This window comes from Spermophilus citellus (assembly GCF_964194105.1).
Source record: "Spermophilus citellus genome assembly, chromosome: 3".
Lineage (NCBI taxonomy): Eukaryota > Metazoa > Chordata > Mammalia > Rodentia > Sciuridae > Spermophilus > Spermophilus citellus.
Genome location: NC_138184.1, coordinates 199,854,857 through 199,869,247, shown reverse-complemented (window position 1 = coordinate 199,869,247; position 14,391 = coordinate 199,854,857).

The following is a 14,391-nucleotide window of genomic DNA, read 5'->3' as shown; positions in this document are numbered from 1 at the left end:
CTCCCAACCCCTACCCTTCCTTCAAACTATTATTGTATTCTCTTTACTCTATATTTCTCTGTATTGACTATATTGCATTGATGTTCTAATAAAAATTCAATAAAGATTTAGTGGTTAAGTGCAAACTGTGTCCTGATCATTTCAGCGTCTTCCTTCAGGGCACGAGGTGGGGAGATGGGGAGGGGGAGAAAGGTCACAGTGGGCAGGGGGGGAGAGAGAGGGTGGGAGTGGGTGCATTTGGGAGGGAGATGGTGTATGAAGAACATGTCAATAACACCACTCAATGTCAATGACATATCAAGAACACTTCAGGAAACCAAGTATATATTCCAGCTGCAAAGGCCAACATATAAAATAAATCAACCAATTAACAGTGACTCTGGTGACAAAATAACAACATTTATCTTCTAATCCAAGTATGACTTGGAATAATTGAAATTTATTAATAGGGAGGGTGGGCACTGGGGAGGGTGGAGAGTGGGAGGAAGGACTAAGGGAGCACTAGGAGGGTGGGAAGAGGGGATGGGGAGGGATGGGAGATTGTGAATTTGGGATCAGGGTGGTGTATAAAGAACACATCAATCAAACAACCCAGGGTCACTTATATACCCAAAACACCTCCAGGGAATCAATTAATTTATCCCACCAACACTTCATTAACATATAAAAAAGCAACCAATTAATAGCAACTCTAGTGACATGACAAACTTTATTACTAATATTACTTAGAATAATGAGATTTATTAATTAGACTGGGGAGGGTAAAATGGGGGAGGGAAGCAGATGGATCACAAGAGGGGATGTGGGAATGGGCAGAGGGGTCATAAAGGTGGGAGGGGGCGACTTTGGTATGGGCATGGTGTATAAAGCACACATCTATCACACAACCTAATATCAGTGACAAACCTGGAATACCCCAGAAAGTCATATTATTCCAGTTGTAAAACATTAACATGTATAATAACAACATCATCAATAGCAACTCCAGTGACAAAACAAACTTAATTATTAATATCAATATTACCTGAAGTGATCAAGATTTATTGATTAGAGTGGGGAGGGAAAATGGGAAGAATGGAGTCAAGTGGATCCCAAGAAGGGTTAAAGGGATGTGGGGATGGGCAGAGGGGTCAGGAAGGTGGGAGTGGGTGAGGTAGGGATGGGGGTGGTGCATAAAGCACACATCACACTACCCAGGGTCACTTATATAATCAATATATATACTTATATACCTCCAGAATGGGGAAGGTAAATGGGGGGAGAGTGGAGGTAAATGGACACAAGAGGGGACCAGGGGGTGTGGGGACGGGCTGAGGGGTCAGGAAGGTGGGAGTGGGTGAGGTTGGGATGGGGGTGGTGAATCAAGCACACATCACACAACCCAGGGTCACTTATGTACCCAAAACACCTCCAGGGAATCAATCAACTTATTGCACCAGTAGCCCATTAACATAATAAAGCAACCAATAGCAACTCCAGTGACAAAACAAACTTCATTATTAATATCAATATTACCTGAAGTGATCAAGATTTATTGATTGGAGTGGGGAGGGAAAATGGGGGAGAATGGAGTCAAGTGGATCCCAAGAAGGGTTAAGGAGATGTGGGGATGGGCAGAGGGGTCAGGAAGGTGGGAGTGGGTGAATTCGGGATGGGGGTGGTGCGTAAAGCACACATCAGACAACCCAGGGTCACTTATATAATCAATATATATACTTATATACCTCCAGAATGGGGAGTGTAAATGGGGGGGAGAGTGGAGGTAAATGGACACAAAAGGGGACAAGGGGGTGTGGGGATGGGCTGAGGGGTCAGGAAGGTGGGATTGGGTGAGGTTGGGATGGGGGTGGTGAATCAAGCACACATCACACAACCCAGGGTCACTTATGTACCCAAAACACCTCCAGGGAATCAATCAACTTATTCCACCAGTAGCTCATTAACATAATAAAGCAACCAATAGCAACTCCAGTGACAAAACAAACTTCATTATTAATATCAATATTACCTGATGTGATCAAGATTTATTGATTAGAGTGGGGAGGGAAAATGGGGAGAATGGAGTCAAGTGGATCCCAAGAAGGGTTAAAGGGATGTGGGGATGGGCAGAGGGGTCAGGAAGGTGGGAGTGGATGAGGTAGGGATGGGGGTGGTGCATAAAGCACACATCAGACAACCCAGGGTCACTTATATAATCAATATATATACTTATATACCTCCAGAATGGGGAGGGTAAATGGGGGGAGAGTGGAGATAAATGGACACAACAGGGGACAAGGGGGTGTGGGGATGGGCAGAGGGGTCAGGAAGGTGGGAGTGGGTGAGGTAGGGATGGGGGTGGTGCATAAAGCACACATCAGACAACCCAGGGTCACTTATATAATCAATATATATACTTATATACCTCCAGAATGGGGAGGGTAAATGGGGGGAGAGTGGAGGTAAATGGACACAAGAGGGGACAAGGGGTGTGGGGATGGGCAGAGGGGTCAGGAAGGTGGGAGTGGTTGAATTCGGGATAGGGGTGGTGCATAAAGCACACATCACACTACCCAGGGTCACTTATATAATCAATATATATACTTATATACCTCCAGAATGGGGAGGGTAAATGGGAGGGAGAGTGGAGGTAAATGGACACTAGAGGGGATAAGGGGGTGTGGGGATGGGCTGAGGGTTCAGGAAGGTGAGAGTGGGTGAGGTTGGGATGGGGGTGGTGCATAAAGCCCACATCACATAACCCAGGGTCACTTATGTACCCAGTACACCTCCAGGACATCAATTAGTTCTTTCCACCAGCAGCTCATTAACATATGATAGTAAAACAAGCAATAGCTGTTCTAGTGACCATAACAAACTTTTTTATTAATATCAATATTATTTAGAATAACAGATTTATTAATTAGACTGGGGAGGATAAAATGGAGGACAATGGAGGCAGATGGATCACAAGGGGGATGTGGGGATGGGCAGAGGGGTCATAAAGGTGGGAGGGGGTGACTTTCGGATGGGCATGGTGTATAAATCACACATCCAATTTCACAATGCTATATCAAATGACAGACTTGGAATACCCCAGGAAATCAATTTATTCCAGTTGTAAAACATTAACATATATAATAATAAAGTCATCAATTAATAACAACTCTAAGAGATAACAAACTTCTTTATTAATATCAACATCGCTTAGAAAAATCAAGATTTTTTAATTAGACTGGGGACAGGAAATGGGGGGAGAGTGAAGGCAAATGGACACAAGAGGGGATGAAGGGATGTGGGCATGGACAGAGGGGTCAGGAAGGTGAGTTTGGGATGGGGGTGGTGTGTAAAGAACATATTACCCAAACCAAGACAATTATATACCCAGAATACCTCAGGAAATCAACCAGTTTATTCCAGCTATAAAACATTAACATATACAGTAGTAAAGCAAGACTTTAATGACAACTCTGGTGACATAACATTTTAATATTAATATTACTAGAATACTTTAGATTTATTAAAAAGAGGGGAGGGAGGACATTGGGGAGATTTTGAGGGAAAGTGGGGAGGGCAAGTGATGGAAAGAGGATGGGTAAGTGGAAGGGGGTGGCATGGTGTATAAAGAACAAATCAATCACACAACCCAGAATCAATGACACACCTAGAATATCCAGGAAACAAATTTGTTCCAGTTGTTAAATGTAAGCATATACAATAACAAAGTCATCAATAGAATCTGTAGTGACAAAACAAACTTCATATTTAATATCAATATTACTTAGACTTCTTGACGATTGTCAGTTGGAGTTGGGAGGCTGAAAGTGTTGGGGGATAGTGGACGGATCCCAAGAAAGGTTGGAAGAATGGGTAGAGGTGGTGGGAATGATGGGAGTAGGAGTGAGTTTGGGATGGGGGTGGAGTACAAAGAACACATCAGTCACACAGCTCAGTGTCAATGGCATATACCAAGAATGCTCCAGGAAATTAATATATTCTAGCTGTAAAACATTAACATCTAAAATAAAGCCACCAACTACTCGAGACTGTAATGCAGTGACATAAAACAACTTTATTTTTATTATCAATATTATTGGAATATTTAAGATTATCAATTAGAATGGGGCTGATGGAACAGTTGGAGAGTGGGGGTAGGAAGAATGGGTAGAATGGAGAGGATGGGGGTGGGAAGAGAGGGTGGCATGTTTGGGATGGAGTTGACTTATAAAGAATACATCAATTACACAACCCAGCATCAATTACATCCCCAGAATACCCCAAGAAATCAACTGATTTATTCCAGCTGCACTGGAAGATCAGAAACATATATAATAATAAAATAACCAAGTAATAGTGACTCCAGTGACATAATAAATTTTATTATAAATATTACTTGAAATAGCTGACAATTATTAATTTAAGTAGGAAGAGAGGGAGTGTGGAGAGAGTTGAGGGGAAATGGGATCACATAAAGGGCAAATGGGAGAAAAGAGGGGGAAGAATGGGAGGGTGTGAGTTTGGGGTGGGGGTGGTATATAAAGAACCTATCAACCACACAGGCCAGAATCAATGATATACTGAGGATACTCCAGTAAATCAACTAACACATAACAGTTACAACAGGTTAACATATAAAAAATCACCAATTACAGCAATTCCAGTGATATAAACCTTATTCTATATCACTATTTCTTGGAATACTTGAGATTTATTAATTGGATTAGGGAAGGAGGGGCCACAGAAGAGTGGAAGGTAGAAAGGAGTGGAATGGAGAAAGTGAGGATGGGAAGAAGAGTGAGGAGGTTGGCAATGGAATGAGTTTGGATTTGGGTGGTGTATAAAGAGCACATCAATCATATAACCCAATGTCAATTATAACCTAGAATACCCAGGAACTCAACTAATTTATTCCAGCTACAAAACATCAACATATAAAATAAAGCCACCTGTTAATAGTCCAATGATAAAATAAGACAAAGTCCATTAAATACCAATGTGGTTTGAATACTTGAGATTTATTAAAGGATTGAGGAGTTCAGGGGTAGGAAAAAAGGAGACTAGGAAATGCAGGAAAATAGAGAGGAAGGGAGGTAAGGAAGGGAGGGTGATTTGGGGGTGGGAGTAGTGTATAATGAACATATCAGTCAGAATCCTCTATCAATGATATACCCAGAATACACCCGAAAATCAACTGGTCTATTTCAGCAGCAAAACTTCAAGATCTTGAGTAGCCACCAATTAATAACAACTCTAGTGATAAAGTAAACTTTATTTTTAGTGCCAAATTAATAGAAAGTTATAAAACATTAGTGAGAACATAATACGCACTAAATGCAGTAGAGATGAGTTAAACAACATGCAAATTTATTTTTATACCAATGAACACTAAAAAAATTAGCATGAGTGATTTTCATCTAATTGAAAAGTGGCAAATGGAGTCACAAGATGCTCATTTCATTCGATTTTCAAACGTAATGACATCAGTCTGAGTTAATCTGAAGAGAAAATCTTATTTTACCATTTTCAAAGTATTTATGGCTTTAAAGTGTGATGACATGGGAGTCACATAAACATGGTGGCTTATCAGGAAGATGGTGATTAAAAGGAAAAATTGAGATTAATAACAAAAATTTTACAACTAAAAGCTGTGTCCTCTCAGAAGGATGCTCTGAAGAGATATCTATCCAGCCCAGCATCCTCAGATTCCCATGGTGTGCAGGGTGGTGGGTGGAGAAATTGGGAGTTGGCCAAGAACCACTTAGCTATCAAATGTTTTCTTGATGTTACTGATAATTGAAAAAATTCTGTGTAAAATGATTAGCAAAATCACTTGGAAAGGGCTGAGATTGTGGCTCAGCGGTAGAGTGCTTGCCCAGCCCCTGTGAGGCCCTGGGTTCAATCCTCAGCACCACATTAAAAAATAAATAAATAAAATAAAGGTATTGTGTTAAACTATAACTTTAAAAAAATAAATATTTTTAAAAATCACTTGGAAAGAAAATTGAGATATCATATTCATTCGTGTTTTGTTACACCTATAGTGCTTGCCATCTGTACTCCCACCCCTCTTCATAATTGACAAAATTAAATTTAAACAACAACCACAAAATAGGTGCTGAGCCTCAAGATTGTATAAAATTAGGCTATGTAGCTGGATCACGGACTAGTTCCTAACATTAAACTTATGTTACACAGCAATGGAATTAAAAATACATTTTATGAAATAAATCCCTCTTATCTAGTATAGTGAATGCCACTAATTAATCAAAATAATTTTTATGTGAGATTCACACTGTTAAATTTAAACAACAAATGTACATTCATTTGTCAACCTTGTTAGAGGCCTATTTCACAGATTAGAGCACTCCGTTGCTTTTTTGAATAAATTATATTAACAGCACAATGTAGAAACAACATAATATGGAAATATGGAAAATAACTTTTTTAAAAACATAAGAAACAATTAAATATTTGTTGAGATTAATGACTTTTGATCCACATCTCAACAAGTACACTAACAAATTTCAGATAAATCAAGAACTATGAAAAGGAGGAACTTATCAGTATGAAGAAAGTAAACAAAATAACAACAACAATAACAACTAAGATGAATGGTTTTGAATTAATAAAAATAATGAACACACAACTGAATGAAAAATACTCAGTTATAAAAATATTTTATAACTATTATAGTCTGTTTTGTGTTGCTATCACAAAATACACGAGGCTGGATACTTTCTAAAGAAAAGAATTTTATTTGGTTATGATTCTGACTCTGATTCAGAGTCCAAATGGTGTGGCACTGTCGTCTGGTGAGAGACTCCTGGGTATATCATAACATGGCCAACATGGCAAAGAATCAAAATGGGAAGTGGTTATGTACAAAAGAGACCAAACATTGGAGTGGCCATGTATTGTAACAACCCAGTCTTTGGGTAACTAATCCAGTCCTTTTTGACCTAACCCACTTCCTCGAGATAGACATTATTCCCCTCTGAGAGTGGTGGCCTTGGACCTAGTTAGCTCACTTAAAGGCTCCACCACTTTAATACTGTTATATTAAGGAATTAAGCTTCAATATGAGTTTTGATGGGAACAAACCACATTCAAACATAGTACTAACTTACCACCCACAGTACCTAATATTTTCCTGGAGAGATTAAGTAACAGTCCCTATATTTTACTCCTTTTCTCACTTCTTTGAATATTATGTGGGGAGGAATTGGATGGATGGATGGATGGATGGATGGATGGATGGATGGATGGATGGATGGATGTGTGTGTTCAGTATAATGTATTGATTTATTTTGATGTGCGAGATATTAGGCTAGGTTTGGGAGGAAACAGTTCTGGGCACAGCTCTTGAACTGAGATACCTAATGCAGGCATATGGATATATCTCAGTTGGTAGAGTGCCTGGGTGCCTCTGCATGCACCAGGCTCTGGGTTCAATCCCCAGTACCACCAAAAAAGAGAGAAAGAGAGAGAGAGAGAGAGAGAGAGAGAGAGAGAGAGAGAGAGAGAGAGAGAGAGAGAGATATCTAATGCAATTAAGAGTGAGCATCTCAAGATTATCTAGTACCCCCTAGAAGCACTACCATAATTGCTTTTAGGCAATATAGTTACCCAAATCATTTGTGATCACGCACTTTTTAATTTAGTCTAACAGGTATTGCATAATAGTTGACATTGAGTTATTTTTTGATACACTAAAGTTCATAAACATTTATTTATTTTTACTAGTGCTTTTCAACTGAGGATTAGAAAGTTTGGATGGCTTTTTCCTCCCAAATTATCCTCTCAAGCAACCCTTTTAACACATGAATTCCTTAGTTTTGTTCTCAGATAATCCCTAGAAAGAGTTGATGCTTGTATATTTAGAATCTTAGGTCCCTAGTAATTCATAACAATTTATAGAATAACATTTTGACCCAAGAAAACACTTCTAAAGAGACAGCAAGTGAACCTAGGGAAGATCATTAATTACTGTTTTATACATAGCCTTATAGTCCTCACATGAGAAAGTCCCTGAATAAAAATTAATTATAATTTACATAAATTCATATCACTAGCTAATTTTCTTAAGTTGTCCATGTAGAAAACCAAGAAAGAAATAGGTGGAAGTTATATTCAGAGGCTACCTCTCATAAAAATTCATTATAGGTAAAATTGTTTCTTAAACAAGTAAACAAGAACACATTTTTAATAAATACTATTTCTAAGTAGTTTAACATTATTTAAACCTCATTTACATCAACCTGAATTAGAATGAGCCTATAAAATATCACAACATCCTACCTTCTAGACCTAGGTTGATTTCAAGATGGCGCATTATTCAGAACTTTGAATCACCTAGGTACCATCCTAAGTTTCTCAATGCCTGACGTTCTTAAGGTTAATCGGAGTAGGGTAAGTGACATTTTACTAGCTATAGGGTCACAAGATTGGCACTTCAAAGTACCCTGTCAGTCCAAAATTGAAATAATGCCCAATTCTGAAAACCTTGTTACAACCATCTCAACCTCATCAAAACCAGGGTTGATTTTGGCAAGTTTTGGCTAATAATCTCTAACCTCTTTTGAAGAACACAGGAAGTTAGGTGTGAATTAAAATGCATCTTTATTAAAGTCAGGCTATGTTGTAGAATGTAATTTGGGCTTTATGTTAAAATTAGCCTTCCTTTTCTTTTTCTCCATGCCAATTTTGGTTCTGAAAATGAGAAATGAACAGAGTTGACACCTACATAGCCCCTTGGGAGAGGCACATGAATTACTACATGCCTGTCAGGAACTTTAGAGGACAAACCCTATGCAGATGTGAGCACAGTACGGAACTTAAGCTCCAGTCTGTCCTCAGGACATTGTCAACAACAATATAAAACAGTAGGCTCTGTTTATACTAAATTGTACTTATCATACTAGATTGTACTTATTTGCATACATGCAAAATTTACAACCAGATGCCTAAGGGTAGCCGAAACACATGTACACTCAACCTATTTGGGTTCTCTATGTATAAAAGTTCTGGTCATTCAGAGCTTGATGAAAAAATAGGTACAGCTGCAGAGTACCTATTGTCCCTTTGTTCCCTAACACTGGAAGATAACGTGTCTGAGCTGGTGATTCTAGGATTCACTGTAACAGTGTCCCTCATAATAATTCTGTGATGGCCTAGACAGCTGCTTTGAAGAGAGCATTTCTACCTATAAGATGATTGATGGACTGTCATAGACACCCACCTAAAAGCACATTGTATATTTGCTGATAGAAAAAAAAAATGTAGGTTAGATGGATTAGATAGTTTTTTTGTACTTATATATCCCACATAGTCAACTTATTTAATTAATGTATCTAATATATTTATTTTAGATAAGATTGCTCCCCATGTATGTTGAAGCCCTAACCCCCCAATATCATTTATTTAGAGAGTGGATTTATCAGGAGGTAACTTGGGTTAAATGAGATCAGAAGAGTGGGGTCTTCATCCAATAGGACAGTTATCCTTCTAAGAAAAGGAAGACACCAGGAACACCACACAGAGGAGGGCCATGTAAGGACACAGCAAGGAAGTAGATATCTGCAAGCCAAAGAAAGGGTTCTCTTTAGACACCAAGCATGGTAGCACCTTGATCTGGGACTTCCAGGCTCCAGAAACAGGAAGGAATAAATTCCTGTTGTTAAACCTATCAAGCCTTAGGTATTTTGTTATGATAGCCCTTGCAGACCAACACAACACTGTTGTTATATTCTATAAATATATAATTTTATACTTATTATAATATATAGTAGTATAATAAACATATGTATAGTACAGTATACTAAATATTAGTGTTATATATAATATTCTATAGTCATTTGATATGCTCTATATTATAAATATAGTACATAATAATAAATGTAAGCATAGCACAGTATAATAAATATATAATAAATAAAGGTATAATAAGTATAAATATGTACATATACTATTTGATATATATTATCAGTAAGTCAATGTAAGTAACTGAACAGCTTCCCTGTGGCTGCTTCTTGCAGTTCTAGATCAAAGATAGTGGAATATCTGTAGTGGCTTCACCATAGACCTTACAGACCCCTGTAGCTCTGCAGCCTTGCTCATGACCCTGACAGAGATTGTCTTCTGAAATTCAAGAGCTAAATTGAAAAAATGGACAGTATTGTGTTTTGATCAGGCCTCAGTAAGAAAGTTCAAGGGCTATGTGGACCACAAAGGAGCAGTCTCTAGCTGGACATGGTACTGAACCATGGAAGAGATGGAGTGCAAGAGGGAAAGGTCTTTTAATTAGTTATTAGTGCTTACCAGAAAGTATTTACCATAGAAAAGTCAGTAAGCAACCGAGAAGACAAAGTGGTAGATTGCAACTTTACATGAAAAGTTCAACTTCAACAAAAGCTGTCAAGCCTGCATCAGAGTTAGAATTCTACCTTTTCCCAATCCTACTTGCTTCTCCTGCATTCCATGAGTGTTGATTCCAAGAGACTCCCTAATTAGCATTAAGCACTCTAAATTCAGTCTCAGATTTTGTGTCCATAGATGCCAGCTCTTTTAATTTCATATTTTATCATTTCCATGCCTGTCTCTATAGAATTATTACACATGTACAGATAATATGTTAATATGTGGTTTATTTTTACATAGTTCCAAATACGGTTTTGTGTTTGGATAATTTCACAGCTTGCATTTTTGTGTCAATATTTTGGTAATATATAAATATATCTACACTCCACCTATTTTAATAGCTGCATACTATTCTATGTCAATTATTCATGTACTTCTTCTTTGTGTCCCACTATGGCAGAACATCTCAACACTTGCTCTCCTCACAAGTAGACAGAAAAGGGCCAGAAAGAGGCAGATTCAACTTTACTTCTATTCCCTGTCATTCCCTACATCCTGTTTCTTCCCCAACCCTAGTTTCAGAACTTTACCTAAATAGCAGATGTTAGTCAGGAAAAAAAAATATTTTACTGGTAAGCGCTCACAAATCAGGAGATTATTTTTGTAAATGACATTCCCTTTACCATGATGACAAAAGAAATTTATATCCACTGAGAAAATTTCCAGTGGCAGGGTCTACAATTCATTCTACTGACATCCCTCCTTTCTGTTTCCTCCAGGAAGATAGGCCTATTGGAATCCTGGAAGAGTTGCCTGCCAAAGTTTATATAAAGAAATGGATCTGAGTAGTAAAGGGGTGGACTGTAATGGATGTAGAGTGGGCTTCTCTCCTAGCTCTCCACTCATTAGTAATTTTCTCTTACAACATTGCATGATAGCCAACTGAACCTATCTGATTCTCCAGCATATCTTATACCCTCATTCCTATGGGTCTCCATTTGACTCTGTCAGTCTTATTTGAAAATATTTTCTCTTTAATTATTTGATCGTGTTTCGTTGCTGAAGAAAATTTAGACTGATAGTTTATAACAGCACTGATTTGAATCATGGCATACTAATAGTCTTCCTTTTTTCCTTCTCCTGCTTTCTTACTTCTTTCCTTGTTTTTCTTTTCTTTTTCTTCTTCTTCTTTTAACTTTAGTGGATTTCCATTCATGCACAAAAGTAGTAATACCGGCTGGGGCTGGGGCTCAGCAGTAGTGCACTCGCCTGGCATGTGTGATGCACTGGGTTTGATTCTCAGCACCACTTATAAATAAACAAAATCAAGGTCTATCAACAACTATATATATATATATATATATATATATATATATATATATATATATACACATTTTAAAAAATAGTAAGACATTTTTCCTTTTGCTCTTCCATAAGATTTGCTCCCAGGAGTAAGAGTGGTCACTCTCAGAATTTTCTAAGCATACATATCAAACACTTAACACAAGCACATATACATATTTTATTAATTTACTAACATCATACTATAGACTGCTCTAAAACTTGTCCTTTTTTATTTATTTATTTTTAGTTGTAGTTGGACACAATACCTTTATTTCACTTATTTATTTTTTTATGTGGTGCTGAGGATCAAACCCAGGGTCTCGCACGTGCGAGGCGAGTGCTCTACCGCTGAGCTACTCAGTAGATCAAGATCACTTTTTAGAGTATGTAGATATCTGTCTGATTTCAGAGCAGAATGATGTTGAATAGTACATGCATAATTTCTTTTACTGTTGCTATTCAAATGGGTGCCTAATGTATTATTGCAAATAATCCTGCCTCAAATTAATATTTCTGTCTTATTGAATCTTAAAATGACAACAAAGGTGGGGAGCAGTCAGCTTCAGCTGGGAGGAATATTTATTACCAAAGTTGCTTAGAATTTCTGTTACATACTGATATTAAAAAAGATCAAGTTTTATATTATTTATTTATTTTTATGTAGACTCCCTGATTGCCTATATCCTGGTCAGGACTTCTACTGAACCACCCTTGGTAGGTTACTGAGTTCTTAAAATAAGAATTGCTTGGTTAGAAAATGTGCACACATTTGAAATTTATGATGACTATCCCTAATTCCTCCCACCATCAAAATATTATACAAGTTTATAGTCCCAACAATAGTATGAGAAAGTGGCAGATTCCTATACTTTAAAAAATGCTGGGTATTATTGGTATTTATTTTTACCAATTGAATAGACAAAAATATAATCTAATTGCTATTTATTTATTTATTTATTTGATCATTGGAGAGTTGAGCTTCTTCTCTTATTGACCTTTTGTTTTTCTTCTTCACTGGACAATCATGTCGTCAAATACATTTTATCAGTTCCTTGATAATCTCTGGCTATATATATAGCAAGCTTAAAAAAAAACTCTGTCAAAAGTCAACTAACAAAAATACATTTCAATATATTTTTTGTTTTGCAATGTTAATAATATTGACATCTAACCTTTTAAAAATATGTCACATTAGGGATATTTATTTTACATTGTTAATCCATTTTTCTGTCATCATTTGCTGAGCAGACCCTAAGATCCATGGTTTCCCAAATGATCCACAGACTCAGTGCAAATCTTAGAACCTGGATGGAAAAATTTTACCTTTTATTTTCACTAACATCTGATATTTATGATTCCTTTCAATAATAAATGCACAAAACAAATTACATTCACAACAACAATATCCCTGACTTGATTACCAACAGAAATTAGAGGTATTTTCATATCTAATTATAATTAGCATGTATTTTAAAATATCGTTTTCACTTATCATTGCCTTGAAATTATTGCATTTATTAAACTTACTGCTCAAGTTTTGGCCAAAACAATCCTATTGGAAAATAAAGCTTTGTATTCTTTGCCCAGATAGAGCCCCTATAATGTTGGGTGATGCTTCTGATTTTAATTACTTTCAGGAAAAATTGCTTAACACATTCACTTTCAGTACTTAGAACAAAACTCTTCCTACTATCTTAAATTTTACCAATTGCCATAGAACTCATTACTTAAACAAACCAAAAAAGGAGTCTGAATCATTACATTTAAGAATTTCTTTTTTCAGGGAAATTGGAGCAGATATGAACTCTATAACAGAGATGTTTGTTGGCCTTTAAGAAAATAAGTCTTGATACACTTGTTGAGGTAAAAGTTACACATTTTCCAAAACAACTGCAATAACAACAACAAAATCCTCTTTGAACACTGTCTTAGTCCATTAGTGGCTATAACAAAACAGTCTGGGCATTCATAAGCAACATAAATTTATTGTTCATAGTTCCAGGGGCTGGGAAGTCCAAGATCTAGGAACCAACAGATTCAGTGACTGGTGAGGGATGATTCTACTACAAAGAAGATGCTCTTCTGTTGAGTACTCACATGGCCAGAGGCCAAACAGGCTCCCTGGAGTCTCCTTTGTAAAAGCTAATCTCAATCCTGTGTGTGGTGCCCCAGTGACCTAATCTCTTCCCAAAGCCTCCCAGCTCTCATTAACATTGCTTTAAGGTCAGATTTCAACATATGAATTTTTGGAGCATGCCAACACCCAGAACCCCCAGACCACAGCAAACGCTACAAAATAAATCATTTTGTGGAAGTTTGATTTTGCACATACATATTTTAAATCATATGAATCAATTAAATTATTCAAATAAAGATTTCATGTAATTAATACAGTTGCTGTTGAAAAATTACAAGTTTCCTTAGATAGTTTACTGATATGAAAGAAGAGATCTGAGATTGATTCTAGCAAATTTTAACATGCAAGAAAGTGTATTTTACCAAGATACAAAATTATTTGTAGAATTTTCTCAAAGGAGGACTCTGAAAATACCTGGAAATATTTTAGAAATCCTCCAAAATTAGTCCTTGATGACATTCAGGCTTGATTTCTGCATTATTTTTTTCATGAATCATATTTTTTTATTTATAGGAAGTTTAATAACAAATTATTAGATTAGGATTATGAGCTTTATTGTAAAACTGATTAATGTC